At 48.6% G+C, this 27,855-nt stretch overlaps 1 protein-coding gene and 1 long non-coding RNA gene across 5 annotated transcripts in view; one reads left to right on the forward strand and one right to left on the reverse strand.

Moving 5' to 3' along the window:
- Positions 1 to 27,855, reverse strand: part of KIRREL3 (kirre like nephrin family adhesion molecule 3) — a 576,600-nt gene that overhangs the window by 168,727 nt on the left and 380,018 nt on the right. The gene's annotated exons all lie outside the window — the stretch shown is intronic.
- On the forward strand, positions 811 to 23,686 carry LOC149128596 (uncharacterized). The gene is made up of 3 exons (XR_016213377.1): positions 811 to 973; positions 23,043 to 23,118; positions 23,425 to 23,686. It is a non-coding gene; the product is annotated as an uncharacterized LOC149128596 (long non-coding RNA).

Here is a 27,855-nt window from a genome sequence, read left to right on the forward strand (position 1 = left end):
GCATCCCTAATGCCACATCTGCCCGGGATGGGCCACCCCCCTTCACCCCCGGGGTCTCTTGCCTTTGGCTTCTCACTCTGCAGGGTGCACAGAGGAGCAGAGAAGCCTGCCAAGAGCTTGCAGCCAACACGGGTGGTAAGACAGGATTGTCACTCAACGCAGGTGCAGGGCTTTGGGAAACAGGACCCACCCAGGCACCAGGGCGGCCTCATCACAGTGACTGGGGCCACCGCGAGGCCACTTCAGCCTGTCTCACCACTGCACTGCCATGCCTGTCCCTTATAAACCAGGAGGCAGGAGTATGCTGCCCCAGCCTCACCCTCTGGGCCACCCCAAGGAAGCAGGTGCAGGGGGTGGAGTCTGAGCAGGGAGGGGGGCCGTGGGTGGTGAGGGTAGGTGGTGCTGGACTGGGCCTGACTGACCGAGGCAGGTGAAGGGAGTGGTCTCAGAAGCTTCTACAGGGAGTCTCTGCCAGCCCGGCCCAGGGCTGGAACGAAGTGCTGAATAACAAAGGCATTTGTGAAATCTAATTAGTGCAGACCTGACTTCTGACTTCCGCACGGGGCTCCTCCTCTAGCCCCAGGCTATCGAGTCGAATTAAGCTGCCTAAGATCACCTCATTAAATTCACTAACCTTGCTTTTCCACTACGTTTAGCCCCTGGTGCCCTTCCTCTGTCTGTGGGAGGTGCTGTCTGGCGTTACTCCAGTGCGTTGGCGGGCAGGTGTTCGAGGAACTCTCCTCCCTTCTCCCCTCCCCTCCCCACCTGGCTCCCTGAATCACCCAGCTCCTACCTTTGGAGCTCAGTAATCACCTGAGCTAAGTCATCGCCAAGCCTTGGGGCTGCATCAGGAGCCACCCCTTCTCACCTTGGCTATGTAGTCCCCAGGCTCTGGGAATTCAATCCAGAGGGAGGCAGGGGTTTGGGCCGGAGCCAGAGTGTTGGGCTCACCTGAAACTGGTAACCAGCACAGGTAACGTGCATTTCCTGGGGCCTGACTGCCTGGGGTGTGCTTCTGGTGCAGAGATGGGGGAGGAGGAGGAGGAGGAGGAAGAGGGAACAGCAAAGAGACACTGCCTGGGGCTGGAGGGGAGGGTGTACTGCTGTCCACAAGGTTTATTCCGAGTCTGACCAACACTGGCGCCACTGTGGGTTGGACCTAGTAAGTACTAGAATCATTGAGGCCCAAGGGGTGCTGGCCAGGAAGAATGCAATGCAATTAGTATTCTGGGAGAACGGGAAGCATCTAACCTGGAGACCAGGTCTTGTAGTTGGCAACCCAGAGTGCCCACTCAGCTTGTGTGTGGGGGGTGTCTCTCCTGCTGGGAAGGGGTGGCTTCTGCAGGAGGAAGCTCCTGGCCTCTCCCTGTCGGCCCCAGGCAGCTTCCACCACGCCTCTTGCCCACTGGACTGATCTGCATGCCCCCCCCCCGTCCCCCCCCCGGGGGGGGGGCTGGTGGCTGGGTTAATTGGGCACTGTTTATGTGCCATCTATTATTTATCATTTCCTTTTGTCTACCCTGAGTGCCACAACTGCAGCTAACTGGCGAGAGTTATTCCTGCCTTGGGACATGTGTGAGGACCGGTTCCTTCCCCAGTCCTTGTGAAGTGACTTTGGGGCCAACAGTGACTTTGTAAAAGGCAAGTGGTGAGGAGAGAAGATGGGGGTGGAAGGGGGTTTAAAACAAGAGTAAGGGGCAGCTCTGCACTTAACTCGCTTCTGTGGGGTAACTCTGATGCATGCCCCTTGTATATAATTCCTAGAAATAGCCAGTGGCTCTCCATGTTGGCTACATAATGGAGTTATCTGAGAGAGCTTGAGCAAATATTGGCAGCTGGCTCCCTCTCCAGTGATGCTGACTTAACTGGTTTGGGGGAACAACTTTTAGGCTTATTGTCACTATCACTATTTATTTATGGGATGGAGAGAAAGATGGGCATAGAGAAGTAGAGCACTCCTACCTGCTGGTTCACTCCCTAGACACCTGCAATGGCCAGGGATGGCTCATTGCCAATGCCAGGAGCCAGGGACTCAATCTGGATTTCCCACATGAGTGGCAGGGACCCCAGGACTTGAGCCATCACCACCCCCTCCCCAGGCCTGCATTAGCAGGAAGCTGGACTCAGAAGCGGGAACCACGTGCTGAATCTGAGCACTTGGATGTAGGATACAGGTGTCCTAGCTGGAATGCCCACCCCTGAGTTTGAGAGTTTAAACTCCCCAGGTGATTCTAATATGCAGTAAAGGTTGAGAACCACTCGTAGTTCAAGCTCCTTCCTGCTGCGAACATCATTTTTCCCAGTTAATTATTACAATAGCAGCGAACACTAATCGAATATTTACTATGTGACAGGCATAGAGATGAGAATGTTATACAGGTAGCTTTAATGAATCCTTAGAACAGCCCAGTGTTGTTGGAGGATACTATTGTTAGTCCCATTTTACAGATGAGTAATTGGAGCTCACGCAGGTTAAACCCCCTGGCCCAATGTCAGTCACCCAGTTGCCAAGTTATGTCTGACCTGACTCCAAAACCTTGCTGTTAACCATTATACGACACAGCATCTCACTTCAAAAGAATGAGAATGGCACAAGAGGTGTGGGATGAATGTTTAACAGTATTCCAAGCAATGCTTCCTATTAGCAAATGAACATCTAGGGCTCCAGGTTGTAAACGACTTAGACTGGGCGACAGACAAGCCTGGCCCAGCCTGACACTATGGGACGATGGTCACCACCTATTGTCTTGTGGGAATATTTGCAAAGGGAATAATCTTTCTGTGGGGTGCAGAACACTCTACAAATGCAAGGCTCCAGTATTATAATTAAAAGGGGGTGACGGGGCCACCTAGAGAATCTGGAAGGGGTATCCTCTTCCCCTCAGGCACGAGGGCTTCAGATGGGGTCAGGGAGAGCAGGGGCTTGCTGGAGGAATCCACCCTTCCCCAGGATCCCTGGCGGGGCTCTCCATCTTAGAGCAGTTTCCTTCTGGGACAAATGAAGCTGCCTCAGCTTCCAGATCCATGCAGGTCTGAGCAGAAGCCCAAGTGGAACTCAGACCAAAATTTCCTGGGCCTCAGCACTGTAGCTCTGGGACTTCCAGACGCAGAGTTCCACCCCCCCCCCCCGCCCCGCCCCAGAGAAAGCCAGCTCCATCTGAAAGCCAGGATCCCCATGATGAGAATTCTCCAGGAATGGCAGATTGCCCCAGTGGCTAACGCGGCAGGTGCATGGGGCCGAGATCTGGCGCTTCCTTGCCGTGTGCTCTCAAGCCAGTTCTTTAACCAAGGGGGTGAAGTCCTTGTCTGAGAGTAGGGGTAAGAATAGGACCTCCTGCAAAATGTTGTGGGGAAAATTGAAGGAGATGACAGCGCTCAACAAATACCAGCTGTTATTACCATTACTGTCATAGCCACTGTCTCCCCTTGTGACTTTCCCTCCAGCTTCTAATACCTTTTGAGGTACCTTCTTTTGTAGAACGAGGCTTCTTTTGAATTTGGAGTGTGGTTTTGGTCGGCTTACTCAGGCATCTGTGTTTACTGTGTTCACAGACTTGTTCATTGCAGCTCCAACTTTTCTTCCCATGCAGGACTCCAGTACCTGGGTCATTGACACCTACGTGGGAAAATTGAGTTCTGGGCTCCTGGCTTTGGCCTGGCTCAGTCCTGGCTGTTGTAAACATTTGGGGACTGAGTTAGCTGATGGAAGATCTCTCTCCCTGGGTCTGTCTCTGTCTCACTGCTTTACCAAAAAAAAAAAAAAAAAAAAAAAAAAAAAAATCGTGTGGCATCAGTTTGGATGAATTTTCTCATCTTGTACTTGTGCTCATTATGCTTTCTTATTATCCAGCTCCACTACTGTCTCATGAAATTGTTAATTCTTGGAGATAGTGTTTTCTTTAAGTACACTCATTTAAAAAATGACATACAGTTCACCTAACATGAAATTTGCCCTTTTAAAGCATATAGTTCAGTGGCTTTAAGTATATTTGCAACCACAGCCACTATGGAATTCTAGAACATTTCATCACCCCCCCCCCCCCATAAGCCCTGTACCCATTGTTAGTCACTGCCCACTTCTCTCTCCTGGTCAGCAATCATGCTTCCCTGTCCTGTGTCTGTGGATTTGCCCTTTCTGGATATTTCATATCAGTGTGATCATATACTATGTGGCCTCTGTGTCTGTCTGCTTGCAACCAGCACAGTGCTTTCAAGATTCACCTATGCCGTTGCAAGCACCGACACTTACACTATTCCAGTGTATGGATAGACCACATTTTGTTTGCTTACTCACTGTTCAGTTGCCATTTGAGTTGTTCCTACTTTTTGGCTATTACAGATGACGCTGCTATGAGCATCTTGTGAGTAGATGTTCTCTGTGTTTGATTTTTTTGCAGGACTGGCCTACTGTTTTCTGGGGTCACTTTAAATTTTGTTTTGTAAACGAAGGAGGTAGGCCCATTTAGGGGCTCTTCATTTCTAATTTTTATTTATCTTTGGTCAAGAACTCCTTTGGAAGCATATTAAAAAACATGGGGGTCTCTGTCCAGATGAATGGCTACGTGTGAATACTCAGCATTTCAAGGACCCACCGGGCGCCAGGAGCCGGCGCCGGGTCCTGATGTTCCTTGGCTACAGGTTCACACACAGCAGCATTTTAAGGTTAGATTATTTTCTCCAGTACAGAACTCCATTTACATTTTTGGCTTTTCCACATGGATATAGGAAATGGATAATTTGACTAATGAGTTCCGACCCATGTTCTGATTTCCATCTGGGATTGGAACATTCAGCAGCCAATCAGTCGGCTTAATTTTTTCCACCCACTCTGTAATCATCTGATTGATGTGCAATTACCTCCCCTGCTTTGATACCCGCTTCCCCTTTCTCATGTTTCCCATCCAACGCCAGATAACCTTCATTTTTTCCCATTTATTTTGTATGTGTTGGCCACTGTGTGATATAATTATTTTTGCAATCATCTTCTATTAGGTAAAAGAATATTGCAGTAGAGAAAGAGGGAAAAATAAAATAAATGCCTTCCTGACAAGTTCTAATATTTTATGTTCACAAATAATCTCCCAATATCAGCGCAATAATATTATTTTCTCAATGTGCATTTATTAAAATGTAAAGTAGCTCCATCACATTGGGAACTAAAACCCTTGCATTACCTTGGCCAAAAGATATCACTTATTTATTTCAGATTCCATTTCTGGAATTTTAATACTGTTACTGTCTTCCCCCTCCTCTCCCACAGCCTTTATCTAGCAGGGGAGTGAACCTGACGAGTTTGATTTCTAAAGAGGCACTGCTGAATGCCCAGGACCTTAATTTGGTTTTAAGAATTGCTTTTGGCTTTTGATTTATGATGAGGTTCTCTGCTGTGTAATTCTTTTGGCTGGAAACTGAAAGTCTCCCTTTGTGGCTGGTATTTTGACACTATGTTTTAGGACAGGGGACAGGGGTGATGACTTGAGAAGTTCTAGAAAGGCGGAGAAAGGTTAACGGGGGATTTAGGAGTTGAAAGAGTTAGCACTATTATCTGTCGGGTTCCCTATAGCGATAATGGCGTACACCTTAGATTCCAGTTTGAACTCAGATGCGAATTTCCAAATAGTCTAGTGAAAATGATACTGGATCAGAAGTCAGAAGACAAGAGTGATAATCCTGTTTTCCCCTCTAGTTTTGTGAACTTGGCCAAATCATGTCTCCTCTTGGGGCTGTTCTCTCAAGTGCAAAAGGAAATGTGCTGAGATGGATGGGTTTGATTCCTGGCTGCGCATGAGAACACTGGAGAGCTCTGAGAGCCATATTGATGACCAGGCCTCCGGATCAATGAAATCAGGACTTCTCATGGCGTGGGTGGAAGGGCCTGGGCATTAGTGTCTTTATTAAACACGGCCCAGGTGACTCAGCTATGACACCAGAGCCCAGCACCCCCCGGTCCACGTGATTGCAAGTATTTCTCAGGATTTCCGGTCGCCTGGCACCATGAGCTGGGCAGTGACATCTCACTAAGCCAGGCTGGAGAGAGGTGTTTGCAGATTTGTGGGCCATAGCTTGTGGCATGTGATTCTGTGCTGGGGTTTGAGGTGTCTCGGGGCGGGGGTGGGAGGGACGTCTGGGGAGACCCTGAATGGAATTGAATTTCTCTCGATATCAGGCCTGGGTTGGGGCAGGTGTATCTTCTCTTCTTTGTGGGCCCGTGGTGCTGAGAAGACGGATGAGCTGGGGCTGCTAAAATAGCTTTTGTTCCTTAGAGAAAGGCATGTAGAAAGATAAGGCAGGCTTATTATTTTTCAAGTGGAGCTGGAACTGTTTAGAGAAAAGAGGAGATGGAGGGGGACATGATTTGCCATCTCCAAGAGGCTGGAAGGCTGTCATGTGGAAGAGGGATTGGAGTGAGTTTAGATGCTCCAGGGGGCTGAACTCAGGCCAGTGGGTAGAGTCAGCGAGGCGGATTGTGGTGCATCTTTGTACAGGAAGCATCGCTGTAACGTCAAGCTGTGCTATTCCCTGTGCCTACCTCCGTCTCAGCACCTGCTTTCCTGACCCTCTCCTCTACATTGAGACCATATCTCTCAAATCTGTCTTCTCAGCACCTAATCCAGTCCCGGCCACACTCTTCAAGGCATGTTTATCATTTCTGTGGTTATTAATGACTGCCATTAATGCCCACTATGCAAAGCTCTTTTATTGCCTTTTCTCTTTTAACTCTTCCCTCGCTTTAGGAGGTCTCCGTATTTATTGCCGCACTCTGTAAGTTAAGAGAACCAGAGCTCAGGGCGGATAAAGAATGTGCAAAAACCACAGCCGGCAGGTCCCAGAGGCTGGATGTGAATGTGGGCCTGCCTGACTTGAAAACCTGTGTCCTTAACCACTGTACTCCCCTGCCTGTCTGGGCCCTGGCTGGGCCGTATGAGGAGACAGAGGGGCCCTTCAACTCTGGAGTCACTCAAGTTGAAGGGGGACAACCTTTTGCAAGGCCATGAGTACAGCAGAGCAAGAACAGCCCCAGATGACCATGTAGCCAGAGGATAAGTACATTTTTAAAGTCCCAGGTCCCCCAAGCACTGTGCCTGTCAGCTTCCTACTCCAAGCTCCAGCCCTAGCAAGGTGCTGGCCTGATGCTGAGGTGCAGCCTCCCTGCCCTGGGCTACGCAGGCTCTGGGGTGGCCCTGCTCTATGGCAGGTGTGGTCATCTCCATGTAATAGGCTTGTGGCCTCCTCTGCCACCTGCTTGCACGTCTCAGTAAGCATCCATGGTGCCATGTCTGGAGAGCAGACTCCTTTGTATGCCTCTGGTGATAGGATGGAGAGAGAGGTCTTGGGTGTGCACATGTAGGGACTAGGGGGATGCATGACTGCTGTGGCCACGAAACATTGTGTTAGCACCCCTGTTCATCCCACACAGACACTGATCACGTTACCACCCTGCTCAGGGCACACGGCAGAGGGCTGGACGCGGCTGGGGAAGGAGCCGGTGCTCACAGGAAAGCTTTCATCAAAGTGACGGCATAGCTACAAGTGCAGAAATAACATTACTGAGATGGCCTTGCCAATTAGTGGAGAGCTGAGAGGAGCTTGGGAGAATGGACAGGAGAGGGGCTACAATGGGGTGGGCAGGGCCAGGGAAAGGAAGAGAGGGTGGGAGAGTTAGGGGCATGGTGATTCCTGGTTTCCTGTGGGGTGTGCTGCTTGAAAGCTGGTGTCGTTCTCCCTAATCGCAGCCCAAAGTGAGCCTTAACCAAAAGAGGGGATTAAGTCAGATGCAGTGAGGGCCCTTCTACTAAACAGGGTAGGAATCAGGAAACCCTTTCTCTGGAGAGCCTGGGTGGGAATGGTCTGCACAGAGAAAGGAGCAGACATTTGTGAATCAGGCACTTTAAATACATTCCCCAGGGCCAGCGCTGTGACGCAGTGGGCTAAGCCGCTGCCTGCGGTGCCGGCATCCCATATGGGCGCTATGTCCTGCTGCTCCTCTTCCAATCCAGTTCTCCACTAGGGTCCAAGTGCTAGGTCCCTGCACCAGCGTGGGAGACCCTGAAGAAGCTCAAGGCTCCTGGCTTCGGATGGACTCAGCTCTGGTCATTGAGGCCATTTGGGGAGCGAACCTGTGTGAGACCTTTCTCCGTCTCTCCCTCTCTCTCTAACTCTGCCTCTCAAGTAAATAAATAAAATCTTTAAAAAAATCCTCATTTATTGTTCATAATGATCATAGTGGGTAGGTGATAGGATTTCCAATTTACAGATGAGAAAACTGAGACTCGAAGGTTTTTAAATTAGATTTATATTTATTTGAGAGACAGAGGGATACATACCACATAGCATTTCTAGTCATTGATTCATCCCAACTGGGGCTGGGTCAAGGCCAAAGCTGGGAGCAAGGAACTCAATCCAGGTGTCCCTCAGGGGTGGCAGGGACCCAGTCTCTGGGCTACTATTTCTGCCTCGCAGGGTCTGCATTGATGGGAAGCTGAAGTCAGGAACCAGAAGTGGGGATGGGACCCTGGAATTTCCATGTGGGACGTGGGCATCCTGACTGCTAGGCTAAATGCCCACCCCACTCACAGGTGCTTTGAAGATGAAATTAGAGACTCAAGCAAGCAAGTCTTACCTAAATGTGACTCACAGACTTGTGTTCCTGTCCCTACATCACACTGTCTTCCAATCTGCCATTAGGCTGGGCTGGAGCCAGCGACTTGGGGGGTTGCTTTCCCAGGCACACAGAGCTTTGCTGGAGGGCTGAGTGAATTCTAGGGGAGGCCTCGGGTCCTTGGAGGTCCTCCTACTTGGCCTGGTCGGGGTTGCAGACCCGACCCACACAACAGGAAGGGCTGCACACTTGCAAGTTGGAAAGGTGCTCCTGTCACTAAACACACATGGATTTGGTGGGTAGACATGCCCAGGAAATAAGACAGCAGCCTACGCAGACACACAACCCCTCCTCTCACAGATCTCTGGGTGCAGGGAAGAGAGATGAGGATCACCAGATTCACTTCGGAGAAGTTCAAGGCTATTCCCAGGGCACAGGTAGAGTGAAGTTCAAAGCTGGACACTCGTTTTGATTTCTGCTTTTCAGAATGTACACTTATCTGTTTTTGAAAAGACTTTGAAGAGGCAAACTATTTTTTTTAGAAAAATAAAAAAAATCCTCTAACTAGTCTTCTTGCTTGAAGATTGCCAGTAAATCAGCCTTCTTATCAAAGGCTGGTGGGTGGTGAGCAAATTAGGAATGTGTAACTGTACTGCCATACGCTGAGTCTCTGTAAGGTCCTTGGCTCTGCATTAGGTTCGTTGCACATATTATCTTCATAACCATGAGCATTCCTTATAACTTACAAGACAGGCATTTTTATTCCCATTTTCTCATATGACAAAACTGAGATCTAGGGATGTTAACTGATTTGTCCAGATTCCCATCCTATGTAAGAATCTTTCAGAAAGCTTATGGAAAATGGAATTAAAAGATTAGGTTATGTTTGGTGTAAAAAATTAAATCCATGCATAGCAAGGGTCTTCAAAAATTTTGTGGAAAATGTGTATTATGAAAAAACTATGCATGGATTTCTAATAGGCTTTACATCAAAATTAACTTATCTTTTAATACTTTTTTTCCATAAGCTTTTTGAAGTATCATGTATAAGAAGCAAAACTAAGATTTGAACCCATGGTTCTTGGACTTCAGAAGCAATATGAGGCTATGAATATGCAAACCTCAGAGCTGAGAACCTGAGTTCAGCTCACCTTACCTACTTAATGCAAAGAGCCTTCCCGGAACAGCGCTGATACAGGCTGTGATTTGATTAACCCACCTGTATTGATGGAAGACTCCTTAATTGCTCCACGGGGCAGCACTTCCACTGTTTGATCTTTCATTTGTTCACCTAAGGAATATTTAATACATGTCTACTATGTGTCAGAGAATATTCTAGAAGCTGGGAAGGCAAACAAGGGCCTGGCTTTCAGGGATCCTGATTTCTAGTTGGGGGAAATAAGCACTAGAAAATAAAGAAAGGAAATAGACAGGAGTCTGAGGTGATGATAAACGAACTGAAGAATGAAAGAGAGCAGCGGAGAGTGTCTGGGTAGGGGCCCAGGTCCAGCTGAACATGCAGGGAAGATCTTGCTAAATTGGCAGTGACTGGACTGAGACCTAAAGGACAGGAGGAACACACCTTGCAAAGACCCGGGGGGAGAGCATTTAAGGCAGAGGAAGCAGGAAGTGACTAGGCTTTGAGGCGAGACTAAGTTTGGCACAATAAATAAGGCCAACAGCCTGGAGTACAACCAACTAGGGGAGGAGAGGAGGCGATGAGCTCAGGGAGGAGGGCGGAAGCCAGATGGTGCAGGGCCCACCTGCCACAGGGGGGGCTGTGGAGCTCCTCCTCAGTGCGGTGGGATGCCGTCAGCTGGCTTTGAATGGGAAAGTGACATAATCTGATTCATATTTTTAAAAGGTTGCTATGTGGAGACTGGATCCCAGGAGGCACTGCTAACTGTGGGTGCCTTTTCCCTCCTACTGGTCAAACCTGATTCTTGTAGCAATGACCCTTGCACCCAAAGCCAAACCAAACAGAAAACAATAACACTTCTTACTCCCTTCTTCAGGTTTTTCTAATTGGCTAGATCATTTTTCCTTTTAGCTCTTTCTCAGCTTCCTCTGTTCTTTCAACTGAGCTTTGGATTTTAGATGCTAGATGTAGTCTAGATCTATCATCTTGGTCATTCTTCACTGACCGATCTCTTGCTTACCTATCTCATTATTAAAATGTGGCACACAGTATCAAACATGCCTTGTCCAGCTTGGGATCCATGAAGGAAGAGCATTAGCAGGGATTCTTAGAGTGGGGTTCCTGGGTCCAGGGAAGAGTTTACCCCTCCCCATTCCTATACACAGTCGTGTGTGTATGTTGAGAGAGAGAGAGAGAGCGAGCGAGAGCGCATGTCTGTGTAATGCATGCATTTCTAGGAACATGCAGACTCGTGCAAGTCTCAAACAGACCCTCACCCTTAAAAGCCATTGCCCTGGGACTCTGAGCCCAGGCATTACATCCCTCGAAGAAGCTACGGATAGTTTCCTCTCTGGGTTCACATTCACCGGCTTCTGCCTGTCTCAAATGCCTTTACCTATCTCTTGATCTCTTCTTCCTGCCTCATACCCTACTTTACATTTGTTCTATAGCTTCTTATAAATCATTCAAACCTAGGGAAGCAACTTCTTTCTTCTTAGAATACAGGCAAGTGAGGAAGGCTGTGCCCAAGCTGGCAGGATGAGAAGAGGAAGAGGAATGGGTGTAGGAGCAGAGGCCTTCCTCTCCTTTCCTTTCCTTCTCTGGAACTGGTCTCTGTGCCTGGCAGGTGGACTACTTTAAAGCAGGGCACAGGCCTGGCTTGCATAAGAACTTGCATATGAGCCAATGCACAGGACAGAGTCATCTTCAGAGAATTATTATTCATTTCCCATTGCAGTTAATTTTGGCACCTTCATCAGGGTTTAAATTCTAGTACCATATCATATCAAAGGGAAAAAAGGATTTGATGTACGTGTTAATTACTGCTAAGATGTAGCTACTTAAATCAAGAGATTAATCTTCATTTGACTATTCAGAGCAGCTCTGAGAGTGGGGGCTGGGGGGTCCCCTTTGATTTGGGTTATTTAAATAGGTGATAAGAACTTCAAGCAAAATGGCTTCCTATTTTCTAGACCAGCATTTGGATGTCTTACAATTAGTACCCCACTAAAGGAAAAATAGCAAAATCAAGTTTCTTGGGGCCAGCACTGTGGCACAGTGGGCTAAGCCACTGCCTGCATCCCATATGGGTGCCAGTTCGCATCCTGGTTGTTCCACTTCTGATTCAACTCTCTGCTAATGTGCCTGGGAAAGCAGCAGAAGATGGCCTGGGTGCTTGGGCCTTTGCACCCACATGCAAGACAAGGATGAACCTCCTGGTTCCTGACTTCTGCCCAGCCTAGTCCTGGCTATTGCGGCTACTTGGGGAGTGAACAAGTGGTTGGAAGATCGCTCTCTCTAATTCTGCCTTTAAAATAAATAAATAAATCTTTAAAAAAAATCAAGCTCCTCTAGGAATTCATAAGTCCTTTCCTATCCTGTGACCTAGTGGTAGGTGATATCTTCAAAGCGTGTGAGAGGCTTAACAAGTAGATCCATGTAGAAAAAATAATATTTTTTAAAAGCACAAACTGTCAAAATGAAACTACTTGTGGATACACTCTTTATAAGAACTATCTTGGATAAATCCTAAATATGCTTTTTTTTTTTTAAACCATGGAACTGTAAAACCCATCGAAACACCAAGTTATTCACAAAGTGATTAAATCATAGTCATTTACTATGGTTTTACAAGAACATTGTTTTCTTGGATTTCCAAGGCTTTATTGCTTCAGATAGAACACTTTGCTCCTAATAATCCCTATTGATTTTACTATATAACCTTATATTTTTAGATTTGTTTTACTGCTTTGCACTAAATTCTAGCCTTAATGTGCTATATAAACTCAGATACATCATGAGGTTTCTCAGATCTTCTGAAGATAATGAACTTGTCCAACATGGATGCCAACATGGTCAGTCTGCACTGCTAATAGCGTTGAGGTTGGTGGGGGAGAGATATGGTGGTCTCTGTGGCTGTTGCTGGTTTTATTTCTGGGAAGTTGAGGTGCTGGGTGTGGTAAGGGGGCTTCATCACAGATTAGAGGAGGTATCTGAGATTACACTGAGGTCACCCTTCTGCTATGGTGGCTTATCTCTCTTGAGATATGTGGCTCTCTATCTATGAAGCACTTTGCATGCAATAACAGCTCATTTGCTAAATCAGCCAGTGGAGACCTTGATGTTCTTAGAGAAAATTTTTGTACTTTTGGGTGCTGTTTTTTATTCTTTTTAGAATTTATCTATTTGAGAGGCTGAGACAAGAGAGAGCTACCATCTGCTGGCTCATTCCCCAAATGCCCCCAATGGACTGAACTGGGCAGAACCAGGACCAGGAGTCAGGAACTCAACCAAGCTCTCCTATATGTGCAGCAGGAAGTCAGTTCCTTGAGCTACTGCCACTGGGAAGCTGGAGCCAGGAGGCAGAACTGCACTGGGAATCAGTCCCGGTACTCCAATGTGGGATGTGGCGTCTTAACCACCAGGTTCCCTGGGTGGTGTCCTAACACTGTGTTTCAAGGTGCCTTCTAAATGTTAGAAACAGGGACATATTTGATTGCAAGTTGGACTTGCATCCCTAATCTCTGGACAAAGGTCTTGGGACTCTGGAGGGGATGAGAGTCAGGGTGCTTCTTGCTTGTGGGCAAAGCTGCAGCCGATTCAGGGGAAGAAGGGCAGCTGGTGACAGCCCCTCCAAGCAGTAGCCATGAGTACCCGGGACCACAGCAAGATGCTGCCCTCTCATACTGTCCCCATGCCCTAAATGTACACTTCATCACACGGTAGGGGAGATGGAATTCTTCACTATCCGGAGCTCAGATTCTAAAAGGGGAAAAAAATCATGAGAGCTACACTTTGTAAGTGCTGACTGTACTTTTTATTGTGGTAATTACACTATCCTACATTGAGTCTTTTTTTCTACATTAATTCTCTACATTCTTACAATAGAGCTCATAAGGCAGGTGTTACATCAATTCCATTTTACAACAAGGAAACTGAGGCATCAGGGGATTCAATATTTTGCCGAAGGTGACTCAGCTCGTGAGTGGTGGCTCCAGAATTCAAATCCAGGCATTCAGACTCTAACTGTCCTGGTTCTTTCCTAATTACATGTGTAAATCGTATTCATCATTGACAAAAGCACTACCCACTAACTGTCTCATTTAATTTTCCCAATAACCTTTGGCTGTCTTTTCGAGATAAGAAAACAGAAATAGGCAATCATTTGTCATTAGGTGACAGAGCCACAACCCCTAGGGAACACCTTTGTCCTGTCTCCCTCTCTCAAACACACCTGCGTTGAGTGGAAGATCTGTTGATGTGGCATGAGGAAGGGAAGCCACGTAGACAAGCCCTGGGGATCAGCCTTTAGAGCAGCAAGCGATCTCAACCCAGGTTATGAGTGAAAGGACTAAGGGATTTCTCCTGCGCCTCCCCATTTCTGCCTGTCCCCTCCACACACTCTCGTCAGATCACTGCTCCTTCACTGGGATCCCAAGCTCTTTGAAGGAAAGAACTGTGGTGGTGTCTATGATGTTGGCTGCTTGACGTGCTGATGAGATTTTATAGCCATTGGAGTGACCAGAGAAGCATCCGTATGAATCCCAAGTGATGGAAGAGGAAAGCAGGACAGTGAGCCAGCAGGAAGGTGGAAGGGGTAACAGTTGATGGGTGGGCTAGGAGGGCAAGAGAGTCCCTGCCGTCAGGGCCAGGCTATGTGCAGGGCATCCCTTCTGCTTTCTTAAAAGAAAGCAATGGAGCAGCCGATGGAGGTGAGCGAGCCAATGAATGAATATTAATGTAGAAAACAAAGACATATGTTGAAAATCTGGTATTGAAGAAAATGAACAAATCTGCCAGAAAAGTTGCTTTCCCTGTGTTGGGGCCCTCTGCTGAACCCAACAATAACGGTAGTATGTCCTACCCCATCCCCCAGTTTAGAAGGGGCTGGCTGGTAGGCATTTTATCCCACAGATAAAGTGATAGTTCTCTAAATTCAACAAACAATGCTTGAACTGGTCAGAACGTAGGACATAGGCATAGCAGCTCAGAAGAGGAGAGCCCAAGAGCCAGTCCCCGCCTCCCCTGCAGCAGCTGCCATTCTATCTGTGGCCTGGGAGGGCCATCTTGGCTGGTGATGGATGTTGATTTAGTGCTTTGAGATCCCTGGAGGACAGGTCAGGCCACTAACAAGGAAAATGGCATTTTGGGTCAAATCAATGGGAATGGAGCACCAGGACACCTGGGCTGGGAAGCCAGGATGAACGATGGGAGGGTCATAGCATGGGGATGAGCTTGTGCAGCTGGGCACATCTGTTCTTTTCCCTAAACAGATTATTCTTTTCTTCTCTGATTTCCACTAGGAAGAAAAAAAAAGCAAAACCCAGGGTCTGTCTTTGAACATGAATCGTGAATCACTTCTATCAGAAAAATGAGGAAAGCACCATCAGATGCTTAAAGTGAAATTATAATTGGAAAAGCAAGAATTACTGGTTCATTTCTAGCAGATAAACAAATGCATGTGTACTCTCAAGTAAAAAGCCTAGTCTCCCCTTCCCCTTCCGGGTGCCTCCAGAGCGGGCTGTGAACACTCTCCCAGGTTATCCACCTGACGGATTAAGCTTGGCAGAGGCAGGCTGCCTGGGCACGTCGTGTAATTCAGCATTAAGTATCCTATTGATTCACTGAAGTGCTGCCATGGATGTTAATGGAGACAAATATTGTGGCTGTGATTTTTCAAAGGGCTGAGTAATTCCCAAGCATCAATAACATCTGTCATGATGTAATGCAGGGCGACCTCAAGATGCTTGACTGGAGGCCAACCTTGGAGGGTGGGGCTGCTGGAAGGGCCCCTTGGGTAATGACCCAGCCTTTGGGGAGGCAGCTGAGGGTGGTGGGAACCGGGGTGGGGTAGAGTGGTAGCCATTGACAGCATCCCCTTGTCACTCATCTCAAAGGTCACTGATCAGTGGGAGGCACAGCCACCCCTAGCTCCCATCATGGAAGCTTGCTGGGCCCTGGGAGGTCAGGCTGACCATAATGCAGAGGATGGTGTGGTCACTGCACATGTCTGGTAGTGAGGCAGAGAATCTACTCCGATGCTAACAGCTCCTGTCCCGGGCCTTGCATGTGGCCACGTCAGTGTGAGATTCCAACCTCAGAGAGTGACTCGCTCAAGGTCACACGGCAAGGTAGTCATGGACTAGGCTAGAATCCAAATCTTCAGGTTTTCCTCTCGAGGTCTGTTCTCTGTCACCTTTAGATAGGGGCTCTGGAAACCATTTGAAATATATGGCCCGAAACAAGCAATATTTCCTTCCAAAAAGGCTCTGTAAGAAATCTCAGGGTTGGTAATTGTAAGGAATCAATTACTCTCAAGCAAATCCCATTTCAGTCAAATTCTGCAGGCTGCCCAATCTTTCCTACACTCCAATTCATTCTCCATGCTGCTACTCACATTATCTTGCTACAAGACAAATCCGATCTTGTCACTTCCTAGCATGAAGACCTCCATCAGCCTCTTTCTGCTGACAGGTTAAACTCACAATCTCACCCCCACCTCTCCTCCCTGGGGCCTGCAGCAATGTGCTGGCCTCTCCTGCTCCCAGCACTCTGAACACTGCTGACATCCCAAGCCCTTTTATCCTCTGTTTTGTACACGGGATTCCCGGGATCTGCCCGTCCTTTAAGAGCCAGCTCAACCTTCTGCCCCAGGAGTCCTTCCTGCCTCTCCTGGGTGGAGCTTTGAGAAGTTTCTGGTCTGAGATCACACAGGACATTGCACATCCCTTGATTCTACCTTTAGCATAATAGCCTTCTACTATACTGCATTCATTTGTTTTCTGGTCTATCTTCTACTGGAATTTGAATCTCTGTGGTCGGGAATGTGCCTTTTTAGTTTTGGTAGCCCACTTCTTGACACAGAGTAGGTGCACTCTGTATGCTTAGTCACTGCATGGATTGTGGGATCAGAAACTATTGGGAATAGGAGCTATCACATTGGCCCTGTGAGATACACGCTTCTTATAGTCTCTCTGGGGGCCCTGGTAGATTGAGACTGGGAGACAGAAAGTATCTCTCCTCGGCTGTATGGTGGGGATCTTGGGGGGCAATCTATGGGGCTGGGTATGTGTGCCTAGGAAATAGCTGCCCTGAGCATCTGTGTAGCCAAGCACCCACTTGGGAGACAGAGTCTGATGTTTCAATGGAGAAAATGGTCTCCATTGGATGGAGTCAGAATGATGAGCAGCACTGACATTCAAATATTCAGTAACTGGCAGGGCATGAGAATACATACAGACCACAGGGCTAGGCAGAGTCCTAGGTCCCCTGTGTGCCAAGCATTAGCTGCCCATTCATTGCTAGACTGTGCTGGGGGTCTGGGAGGAGGGTCTGGGGAGAGTAGGAGATGCAGGTTGGGTGAAGGTGCTTGGAACCGTGGCTACAGCCCAGCCAGTCTGAAAACACTTCAGTATTTTAATGAGTGGCCCTGGCATGGCCATCCCGGTACCCAGCAGCCTGTTGATAAGAGCAATCCCAATTTTGAATCTTCGTATGCACATGTGGAGGACTGAGTTGAAGCTTTCAGAAGAACGCAGCATTGGAGCAGAAACTTTCATGCTTCGTCGTGTTCCACATCAGAACGAGGCGAATTTCAGGCTGAGGAACTGAAGGAGCATGGCACAGAAGCACGACTGGGCCTGTTTGGGATAGGTCAGGCATGGCGCTGGGGATGGCCGGGGAGCTGTGTTCAGAGAAGCAGGCTGGAAGCAGGCTGTGAAGGGCCTTGAGAGCCATGGTGAAGTCTGGCCATCTTGCTGGTGTTGCCATGGTCAGCTCTGTAGCCAAACCTTATGGCTAAGGTAGGCTCAAGGGTGGCCTTGCTGGGACAAACAGTGGTGCTGTCTTCACTAAGTCTGGGGCTGTCCCCTGGCGATGGGACAAACTTCTCCTTAATTAAGAGTGTCACGGCAGCCTCCCTGGCTCCACGGTGACTGACACTGCCAGTCGGGTTGCCATGCGGCCGTTGTGTCCTACCACGCTACATCATCTCCTAATTAACACATCTTGTCAGGTCCAGTGGTGGGCTTCGGTAAACATGCTCTGAGCAGCTGTCACTGGGACCCTGCGTGAGGCCTGCTGCCTCATTAGCTCGAGAGAATGGAGATGGCACTGGTAGGAGGAAGGCGAGGAATGTTCTTTGTGGGGGGTTGCCGGCAGGATTACAGTGATGTCAGATGCTCCAGAGTACTCACGGGCCCAGCAGAAGTCTCGGCTCTGAGCGTCATGGGCCTCCCCTTCTTCTTGTTGTAGCGGGAGGTTGGGATGAGTTCCGGTGCAGCTGGATAACAGCCCAGGAGTCAGGAACCACCTCCTTGTTCTCTCTCACTGGGTTCAATCCTCATTGATTACAGGTGTGACCCCGTCCCAACCCACCTCCGAGGCTTGTGGACTGGGTCTATGGAGAAAATAGCGCGTTCTCTTCTGAGTGATAAAATCTCTAAGTACCAAAGAACTAAGGCCAGGGCATGGTTCTGACTGGAGGCTATCAGGCAGAGTTCTTTGCTCAGGCAAGACTGGTTCTGTGATGTTTCTCTGAGCATGTCTGCTCCTTGCTTCCAGGGCTTCCCACCTGCTTCCCTTACACATCATACATCACTCTGCGTATCACCTATTCTCTGCCCTCTACTTCTGCCCAAACACCCTTGCTCCTCAGGGGCCCAGCCTAGCCCCACCTCTTGGTGAGAAGGGACACAAGACCACCCCTAAGGAAGTACTCTCCTTCTTCTGCTGGGGGGCATTGCCCGGGGTTGCTGTGCCTGCCTGGACATGCCCTAGCCCAGCTCCACTCCAACAGCTAGACTTGGAGCACCCAGTAGGCAGCTGATAACTGTTGAGCAGGAAAAGCAGTATACTCCACCCTCAGAGCTCTCATAACCATGGTGGGTGACCTCCCAGTTTCTTCCCACAGCTTGTCCTATTGTCAGCATTTCCACTGGCCTTCTCCTGAGCTCTGACCACTGTTTCTCTTGGGGGCAGTGCATATCTGTTTCCTCTTCGTTCTGGCAGAGAATGGACACTTGGCTGCCCTTCTCTCTGCCTGAACTCAGCTGAGCACACCTATCTCTCCTTTTCCCATTTCTTCTTCTTCTTCTTCTTTTTTTTTTTTTTAAGGGAAAGGGTTTATTGGGGAAAATCCAGCAGACCGGAGGGAAGGGGTGAAGAGGGAAATAGGGAGAGAAGGGGAGCGTAAGAGAGAGACAGAGAGGAGAGGAGCTAGCGAGGAGAGAACAGAGAGATGAGAGAAGAGAGAGTGAGCAGGAGAGAGCAGAGAGCAGGAGAGAAGAGCCAAGAGCTCCCATTTCTTCAGTTAGATTTCCTGACGTGCAGCCTGCTGTCTGGAGCCAGTCCCTCGTCTCTACTGCCCCCTCCAGGTGTGCTGCTCCTGTACAGGGTCCATGCTGGGTAAAGTCTGAGCAGTTGCAGATGTGTGGAAGCCTCTGGCAGCAACAAGGAGGCAGAATTTCCCAGCCCGGCAGAGACACCTGTCCCACATGATTTGTAAATCTTTGATAATGAGCAGTTAGAGGGCACATTCCAATGAAGGCTGGCCATGAAATGCTGGCTGAAGATTCTCATTAAAATGCTTCTGTCTTTTTAGTTGTATTCTTCACTCCACCCTCAAGGTTGCACAGGTCTTCGCTCTGGGCCAGGCTTGCACGCATGGAGTGAGTCTCATATTTCTGCTGACCACACTGCTCTTCTCGGGGGGATTTGGGGGGGGGGGCTCTAGTCAGGGCACACTCTGTGGGGGGGGGGTTGGCAGGAGGTGTCACATGTGGATGGAGGCGGACCAGGACTGTGCTGCCCACTCCCAGCAGATGTCCAAACCCCAGGAAGCACAGTGGGGTTCCAAGAGGGCTCATGATGAGTGGCAGCTGCCAGCCTCATGAACTTCCTGTGGTGAAGGCTGGGGGGACCAGCTGAGAGACATGTGGGCCAAAGGGGTGTTCCTTGGGCCTTTCATGAACTTTCCTTTCCAAGAGGCCTCTTGGAGCAGCTGTGAGAGGCTTTGTACGACATTCCCTGAGGATGACTCTGCTCTGCCAGATCCACGAGCCCCTGCCCTGCATCAGGGGTCTGAGCTGTAAGGATTCCATCAGGAGACATCTTTGTTTGACATTGGGTCTGGCCAATGTGGAGGCCTTGGCAAGACATTGGGAGGAAAGACTGGACTGTTTACTCCTCTGGATCTTTCTCTGTGGGATCATCTTGGGTCTGGTTGTGTCTCTCAATGAGGTTCACAGTCCCTGGCTAGGCTGCTTCTCTGAAAGAAACTCTCCTTTCTGGTTCTGTTATCCACCTTTCCTTCATCACTATGGGCCTGCGGGGTGAGGGCTACCACTCTTCTAGCCTAGGGCGCTGCACTGTTACCTCCTGAACACAACCCTTTACACAATCCTAAGATGAAACACTTTCAGATGACCCGATTCAAGTATGCTGTGTAATTTCTGCTAGGATCTTGAAAACCACCTGTTTTCTTCCAGGCACATGAACACCGGGGTCCTACTGGCTTCAGGTAGCTCCTTGGGAGCCCAGCTTTGATGTGGAACAGAGGTAGTCTTGTGGGTGATAAAGGTCCCTGTCTCCACATAGATGTGTTGGGTTTGGGAAAGTGCTAAGTGAGTTTGCCTCTCAGGAATCAATGTCAGACTTTGGATTTACCCAGAGGTCTGTGCAGGGTGGACTAGAAACCCTCTCTGGGTGCAGAGTGGAGTGAGGAGCAGTGAGGGCTCATTCCTTTCCAAAATATTTTTTTCTGAGCTATGGTGCTCATCTCTCATTCTATAGCTCAAGTCACTGAGTTGAGCCATTTCACCTGAATTTAAGGGGCGTGCTGTTGCCAAACAATATATAGCAAATATGTGCAGCAGGTACTCTGGTGACTGATGGGGACATCTCCCTCTTTTTTTCCTTACCTCTTTGGCTATTTGCTCCCTGTTCACTATGAAGACCTGCTTTTGAGCATCTTGTGGGGGAAATGAGTGAGACCTTGACCTTGGGCTAGGAAAGATGTCATTGAAGTAGAGTCTGCCACTCAGGCTCCCAGGCTCTTATTTATCCTTATTTGTGTCCCTGCTGTGCCTGCAGCCACTTCCTGAGCTGGGTTTCTGATCTTTGCTTAGCAGGCTAATGTGTCTGAATAATGTTCCAAGGTCCCAAACTGTTAGAAACATTCCACACTCCCAGCCAGGGAGCTCATCTTTCACTCCTGATTGGACCTTCTACTAATGTTTGGCTTGGTGTTCTCAATGCCACATGGTGCTGGACTCCCATTAATGATACCACCCATGGTGAGGGTCTCATGAGGGACCCATGAGAGTCCCAAGAGTGGCCCTCTTGGACTGACACAGCTGCACCGTAGACCTGATCGCTCCTCCACATACTCTATCTTCTTTCTCACTCTCCCTCCCTCTCCACCCTTTCTCACCCTCCCTGGCCTGTAGCAGAGGCAGGCACATTCTTCTGGACATGTCCTGCCCAACATGTCAGCTTCCATCCCCTGCCCAAGATAGGAGCCAGTTCTACCTTCTCACACACAGTGACGCAGGAGCTACTTCATCTTCACTCAGTTGTCTGTCTCATCAGTAGTATTCACTCATTCATTCATTATACCATTGATTGAACAATGCCAAGCTGCCTGAATTTGCCAACGTCATCTCATTTCATCCTCACGGATCTCTAGCAGGTGTGTTCTATTGTTGTTGCCACTTTACACACGAGGAAACTGAGGTGAAGAGTGACTAAGGGGCTTGCCGAGAGTCACACAGCTGGTAAATGTTGGTGCTGGTGTTGGAAGCACTAGTACCTAGAGTTTAAACCTTAGCACCATGCGCTTGCTCACAGGCATCTTTAAGTAACTCACATGTAGAATTACAAGATCCTGAGCAGGCTCCATCTCCTCCTGCCATAAGCCACACTTGGCATTGGCTCTTCTCAGAGCAGGGGGAACTGTATGTGGGGGAAAGAAATGGAGAGAGATGAGGAAAGGAGACCCTGAGGGGGAGGAGAGTGCAAGCAGGCATAACCAATTCACCCTGAGATGATCTGCATCCGAGGCAGAAGGGAGTACATGCCAGGCTGTCACCACCTTCTCCTGTATAGACATAATAACAGTCCCTCACTTTTGTTAGCACTTGGTAGTTTTCAAAGCACTTTCAAATCCATTAGCTTATGCTATCTCCTCAACAATTTTGCAAAGAGCCAGGAATTGTTGTTCTTATTTTGCAGATGAACAGGCTCAGTGAGATCATGAACCTGTCCCAGGTGGGGAAGTTTTTTAAAAACCTGGATCCTTGACTCCTGGTGCCACGGTCTGTGTGCATCAGGCTCTACTCATCACTGCTTTCTGATTTTGAGCCAGCTGTGGGAAGGCATGGCTTCTCAGACTCCCTGAACCCCCTTCCTCCGGGATGTCAGGTCATCTACACCATACAAAGTGGGGTTTCTTAAATTTTATTTGGCACCAGCACCACTTGGAAGGCTGTCACACAGATTGCTGGGCCCCACTTCCAAAGTTTTTGATTCAGGAAGTCTGGGTGGGGACTGAGAATCTGTAAATTCCCAAGGTGAGGCTGAGGCTGCTGTTCTGGGGACCACACACATTGAGAACCACTGATGTAAAGCAATGGCTGATGGATTTATCTCAGCCGAGCTCATATTCTGGGCTAAAGAACCCCTAGATATAGAAAGAATTGCCCCCGTGGGTCTTGCCCTGAGGTGAGAAATGTGTGTGGGTTTAGCTTCACTTACTGACTACTGTGTGGCCCTGAGAATGGGAAGAAAACCTCGGGCTTTTTGGTTCACACACACAAAAAGGAAAATGTCCACACATGAGATTATTAATTCACTGTTCAATTAAGTTATGATCTCTAAAATTATCACAATATTTGGCTTGGAGGAAAGCAGCATTGAATAGCTTGTTCCACGTAATGTGTGAATAATGTAACTTTATTACTTTTCTCGCTAGTGAGTAATTGTGACTGACACATTGGCAATAACACAGATTACCTTCTTACCCTCCCATCTCCCTACTCCCAGCGCTGAGCATTTACTTTCTTGTCTCTGCTCTTTTCTTGCTCAGCTGTCTCCCTCTAGCCAACCTCCTTTCTCTGCCTACAGAGCAGACCAAGAAAGGGGCATTAAGGTGCTGGACTGTGGGTGCCAGGGACTGTGAATTAGCAGCCTTCCTGACTCCCTAGCCGACCTGCTGGGAGCCCTCAAATAGGCCCTCCACTTCTCCAAGTTCTTGATATGGTCATGTAGGGCAGGGCACCCATAGGGCATCTGTCTGCTTCACAACAGGTATGACCTGACCTGGACACATTGTGCATAGAGACAATTTCTGGTGCAGCATGGGACAGGGTCCATTCTACCAAAGGTAGGAGTTTTTATATTTCATTACTTTGTATTCTTTCACTTTTTCTGAATCTAGACTCTCTTCTGTCCCCAGGCTCTCTGGGCACTGAGGCTATAGACAGCTGCTGTCAGCACCCCGGACAGCTCCTATCCCTTTCCTGCATGTGAACACAACACTTGTTGCTAATGTGAGGAATATTCCTACGACTTCTCATCAATCCTTATCTCCCTATGCCCAGCACTTGGAGTCTAAGCTTTTTTTCTTTCAAATCACCCTTCAGCTGTTATAATCTGGTTTTAACATTATATTGTCTTCCTTTATCATCAGCCAATAGTCTATATTTTTGTGCCAGCAAAAATGTTCCCACATGGGCACTTGTTTGAGTCCCAGCTTCTCCACTTCTGATACAGCTCCATGCTAATGAGCCTGTGAAAGCAGCGGAAGTTAGCCTGAGCCCTTGGGACCCTGCAGCCACATGAGAGACCTGGATGAAGCTCTTGGCATTTGGCTTCTACCTGGCCCAGTCCTGGCTGTTCCAGTCATTTGGGAAGTGAACCAGTGAATGGAAAATAGCTCTCTCTGCCTCTGCCTCTCCTTCTCTCTAAATCTGACTTTCAAATAAATAAAAAAAGGGAGAAGAAAAGAAAGAGTGGACTAGTCTACATGAATGAGCCTTCCTTCTTGCTCTGGAGGTCTGGTTTGGTTATCCGGCTTGGCTCCAACCAAAATTCAGACCTGGAAGGGAAAGTGATCTTATTTTCTGGGGTGATCCAGTATCAGAGGCTGATTTGCATGCAGACCATGTGCGTTGTCTACATGAAGGCACTTCAGAAACTTCATGGTAAATGGAATTAAAAGATATATTTATTTGAGTGTAAAGAATTTTTGAGATCTCCACAGGTCTTCAAGAAGTTCATGGAAAATGTGTATTATAAAAAATTAGGCATGGATCTCAAAATCATTTTGTACAAAAACAAACTGGTCTTTTAACTCCATTTTTCCACAAGCTTTCTCTAATGAATTCAATTGCGCTGTTCACAAGCACTAAAGGCTCTGAGTAGGGTGGCCATGGATTCCTACTTTATGCACTCCAAGTGGTGAGAGCAGCAGGTGCCATCAGCCGAAGATCACTTTGTGTCTGATGTTGTGATAGGCACTAGACATGGATTACTCCATGTGATCTTCACAATAATCGAATGTGGAAGGGGCCATTGTCCCCTGCCTTATAAAGATGACCAGTGACAGAAATAGGGGTCTTGACTCTAGAGCCAGTTCTTGTCACAGTGCCATAGTTACCAGCCCCCTGGGTGAACATCTACCCTCTCTCCTGATGCTTGGGGCACCTTTGGACCTAATTAAGGTGAAGTAGCTGATGGGCTTGTGGGTGCAGCCGCATGAGGGAGGGAGCAGAGAACAACTCTCTGTGGAGTCCAGGGGAAGGACCCTAGGGCTAGAGAGGCTTGGAGGGCTTCATGGAGGAGATGAGTCCTAACTCTTGTCCTTCCCACTCCTCGCCCACCCCCAGGGTTTAAGATTTGCTCTTTTTCCGAAGAAAGTATTAAAGGGAATCAGATCCCTTTGCTTAGTGCTGCCGTGGGCACGGGTATCAGGGAATGGATTAGGTGGAACACGTGCCACCTTCATCAAGCTCTCCTCACACTGCACTTTCATCCAGATAGGACCGCTTGCTCCCTGCTCAGTAAGGAACCAGGTTTCCAGAAAGAGGCGCTCTCAGCTCTGGGATGCAAGTGTGGGCCCTCCTGGTGTTCTGTGCTGGGGATCTTTCCACTACTTCCCTGGGCTCCAAGGGATCTCGGTGCATCAGAAGAGCAAAGGGCACCCAAGAAAGGAGGCCAGCACTGTACTCCTTGCAACCTTGAGCTGTTCTTGTTCCATTGAGGGAGGAGTGTGGGCAGTTCCTGTTTCTGGGACCTGTTTGTCACTAAACTCCTAGATCAGGGTTACCACTGCTCCTTTTTAAAAGGATTAATCTCTTGCTATTCTGCTCAGCAAACACGATTGAAGCTCCAACTTGAGTCCCAGTAAAGGGTCTGCAGGAAGGCTGGCTGGGCAGCAGTACCTGTAGGCAGGCACAGCAGGTGCATTGCCTCCTGCAGAAAGCTTTCTCCTGTTCTCCACTCATTATGGGGAAGGTCAGGTGCTTCCCTCAAAGGCAGAGGCATACCCCTACTGGCCCCAAGGGAATCGCATTCTCTTGCCTTTTCTCCCCTGCCCCAGGTAGGTGAATGATGCACATGGAAGTTAGGCTTGGGAGTTATATTGCAGGGTGGAGAGAAGCCTCCTCATTAAAGGGGCTGGGTTGGATGGCTGGCTCCTGAGCCATGGGTGAGTAGGGCTGGGAGGCTAAATTGTGGCCAGTGACCTAGAGGAGGAGACCAGTGGGATAGAGGAAGTTGCGGGCTGGGCTGCCATTCTACACTACCAGCCATTAGCACCTGTATCAGACCAGAGTGGCCAGAGATCTTGGGTCAACAGTCAGATCGACCTGGGTCTGAGACGCAGCTTTGATATCAACTGGATACTTGGTCAAGTCGCCAAACCTCTTGGGGCCTCTGCTTCCTGGCCTGTAAATTGGAGATGGACACACTTGCTCCACCTGCCCCAGGAGGTTGTTGTGAGAGGCTGATGTGATGGGTATAAGCAGTCCTTGCCAAGAGTAGAGTGTGGCCCAGATGGAAGAGACCCTATTCTTCTCCTCTAAGACATCCTCAATGGGAAAAGAATAAAGAATTAAGCAGATGAAATTTGTTGTTTTTAAGTCACAGGAAGGGCCAGCAGGGAGGGGGAGGAAGAATGGAAGCAAAGGATGGGATGCAACTCCTATAAGACTCAAAAGTCCCCGAGGCAAAGTCTGCTTTCAAGAGCCAGCCCCTCCCTGGAGTGACAGACATGGGTATGGCTGAACTCTATCACTTATGCATATTATTTTTAGGACCTTGGAAAATGCATCAAAACTCTGAATTTCAGTTTCCTGATTTGTAAAAATTGGAAAGATCACAGCAATAGCATTTTGCTTAGAATTGTGACACTCAGGGTATACCCAGGGCAAGGTGGTACCAAGCACTCAATCAGCATGGACCATTATTGTTTTGGCTATTTTTATTCTCAACCTATTTATCTTTGCTCATGATGGAGAAAATAGCGATTTCAAAGAGTTGGGAGGATAAAATGAGGAGACAGGTAAGCCGCATGTGATGCATTGCAGACACCCTATGAACACATGTCTTCTTCCTTCTCCTTCTGGTTCTTGTTCTCTCGAGAGCTCAGTACTATCCAAAACCTGGAATTAATCCTGATGACAAAGGGCATGAAGCCACTGGGTATGTGGGAGCTCTGCTTTCATGTGGGGTTCTCAGGACACAGCTCATTCTGCCTCAGATCTGCCCTCAGATTCTTACATTGGCTTCCCGTCTGTTGTGCTGTCCATCACCCCAGGCTTAGGACCCTTGTTTTGTTGCTGTTTATAGTTCATGGCCTGATGGGCTGAACTAAGCCCCTTGCGTGTCCTCGGAGCAGTGGAGGGTATAGGAATAACACCGGTGGGGAGTCCAGATGGTCCAGGCTGGAATTTGAATCCTGGTCTAGCCACTTGCTGTGTGACCTTAGGCAAGCTGCTCAATGTCACGAATCTGTGTCCTCATCAGTAAATGAGAGTGATGCCCATGGAGTTACTGAGGGATACAAAGCAATGGCATGGGAAGTACCTGGAAGAGTATGTCCTTAATACTAGGTTACCCATTTCCTTTTCTCCACACTACTCCTTGTCCCATGTCTGTCTGTCCCAGGGTGGATGGAGGCAGAGTGGGAGATGCCTCCCCTCCAAGATGACTCGGCCCCCATCCCCCTCGCTATCACCCTTGTCTCTTCATTATACTCTGGAAAACTTAAAGCAGGTTTTTTTTTTTTTTTTTTTTTTTTTTTGGCTGAACCTATTTTTGGGGGTAGAGAACAGAATTTCTTCACTGATGTGCTGAGTTTTGATCTCCATATGGGCTGATTTCAGAGTGACTGGGAAAATTCGGTAATTAGCAGGAGCTGCATCAGTGAATCATGTTGCAGCCACCCTCTGCTCACTTCTCCCCTCTTTCTGCAGGCTCCAAATGCCATGGCCAACAGTAGCTCACCCTCTCCTGGCCCCTGGTCTGTGACCCCACTGGGGATGGCATGGTTCCTGCTCAGCACAAGGCCAGTCTCTGGGCATGCTCCAGCCTTGCCTTTTCCAGCCTCCTGCTCGTGGAATTCATTAGGTGTAGTAACCTTGGTAAGATGGCTGCCTGAGTAGGGGGACCCATATGTGAAAGGACTTCAGCCTTCAAGAGCCAGGTGGTGACTGAAGCATCACCCGCTATTCTGAGAGCCCCCTTGATTGAAGGTCCAGTGTTTGGTGGTTGAGGACCCATTTCCTCTTCTAGTCTATATGATCTCTGCTTTTGTTACCACTGTTTCCCCAGGGTTTGGATAGTGCAGTTTTCATGAATTATTGTTGGCTAAATTAAGATTCACGAATAATAGTGGAAGAGTCTCAGGGCTGGTGCTGTGGCATAGTGGGTGAGGCCGCCAGCTGCAGTGCTGGCATCCCATATGGGCACCGGTTTGAGTCCTGGCTGCTCCACTTCTGATCCGGCTCTCTGCTGTGGCCTGGAAGGCAATAGAGGATGGCCAAGTCTTTGGGTCCCTGCGCCCGCGTGGGAGACCCAGAGGAAGCTCCTGGCTCCTGGCTTCAGATCGGCACAGCTC

This window comes from Oryctolagus cuniculus, chromosome 1 (assembly GCF_051225735.1).
Source record: "Oryctolagus cuniculus isolate XC-2025 breed Fujian yellow rabbit chromosome 1, ASM5122573v1, whole genome shotgun sequence".
NCBI lineage: Eukaryota > Metazoa > Chordata > Mammalia > Lagomorpha > Leporidae > Oryctolagus > Oryctolagus cuniculus.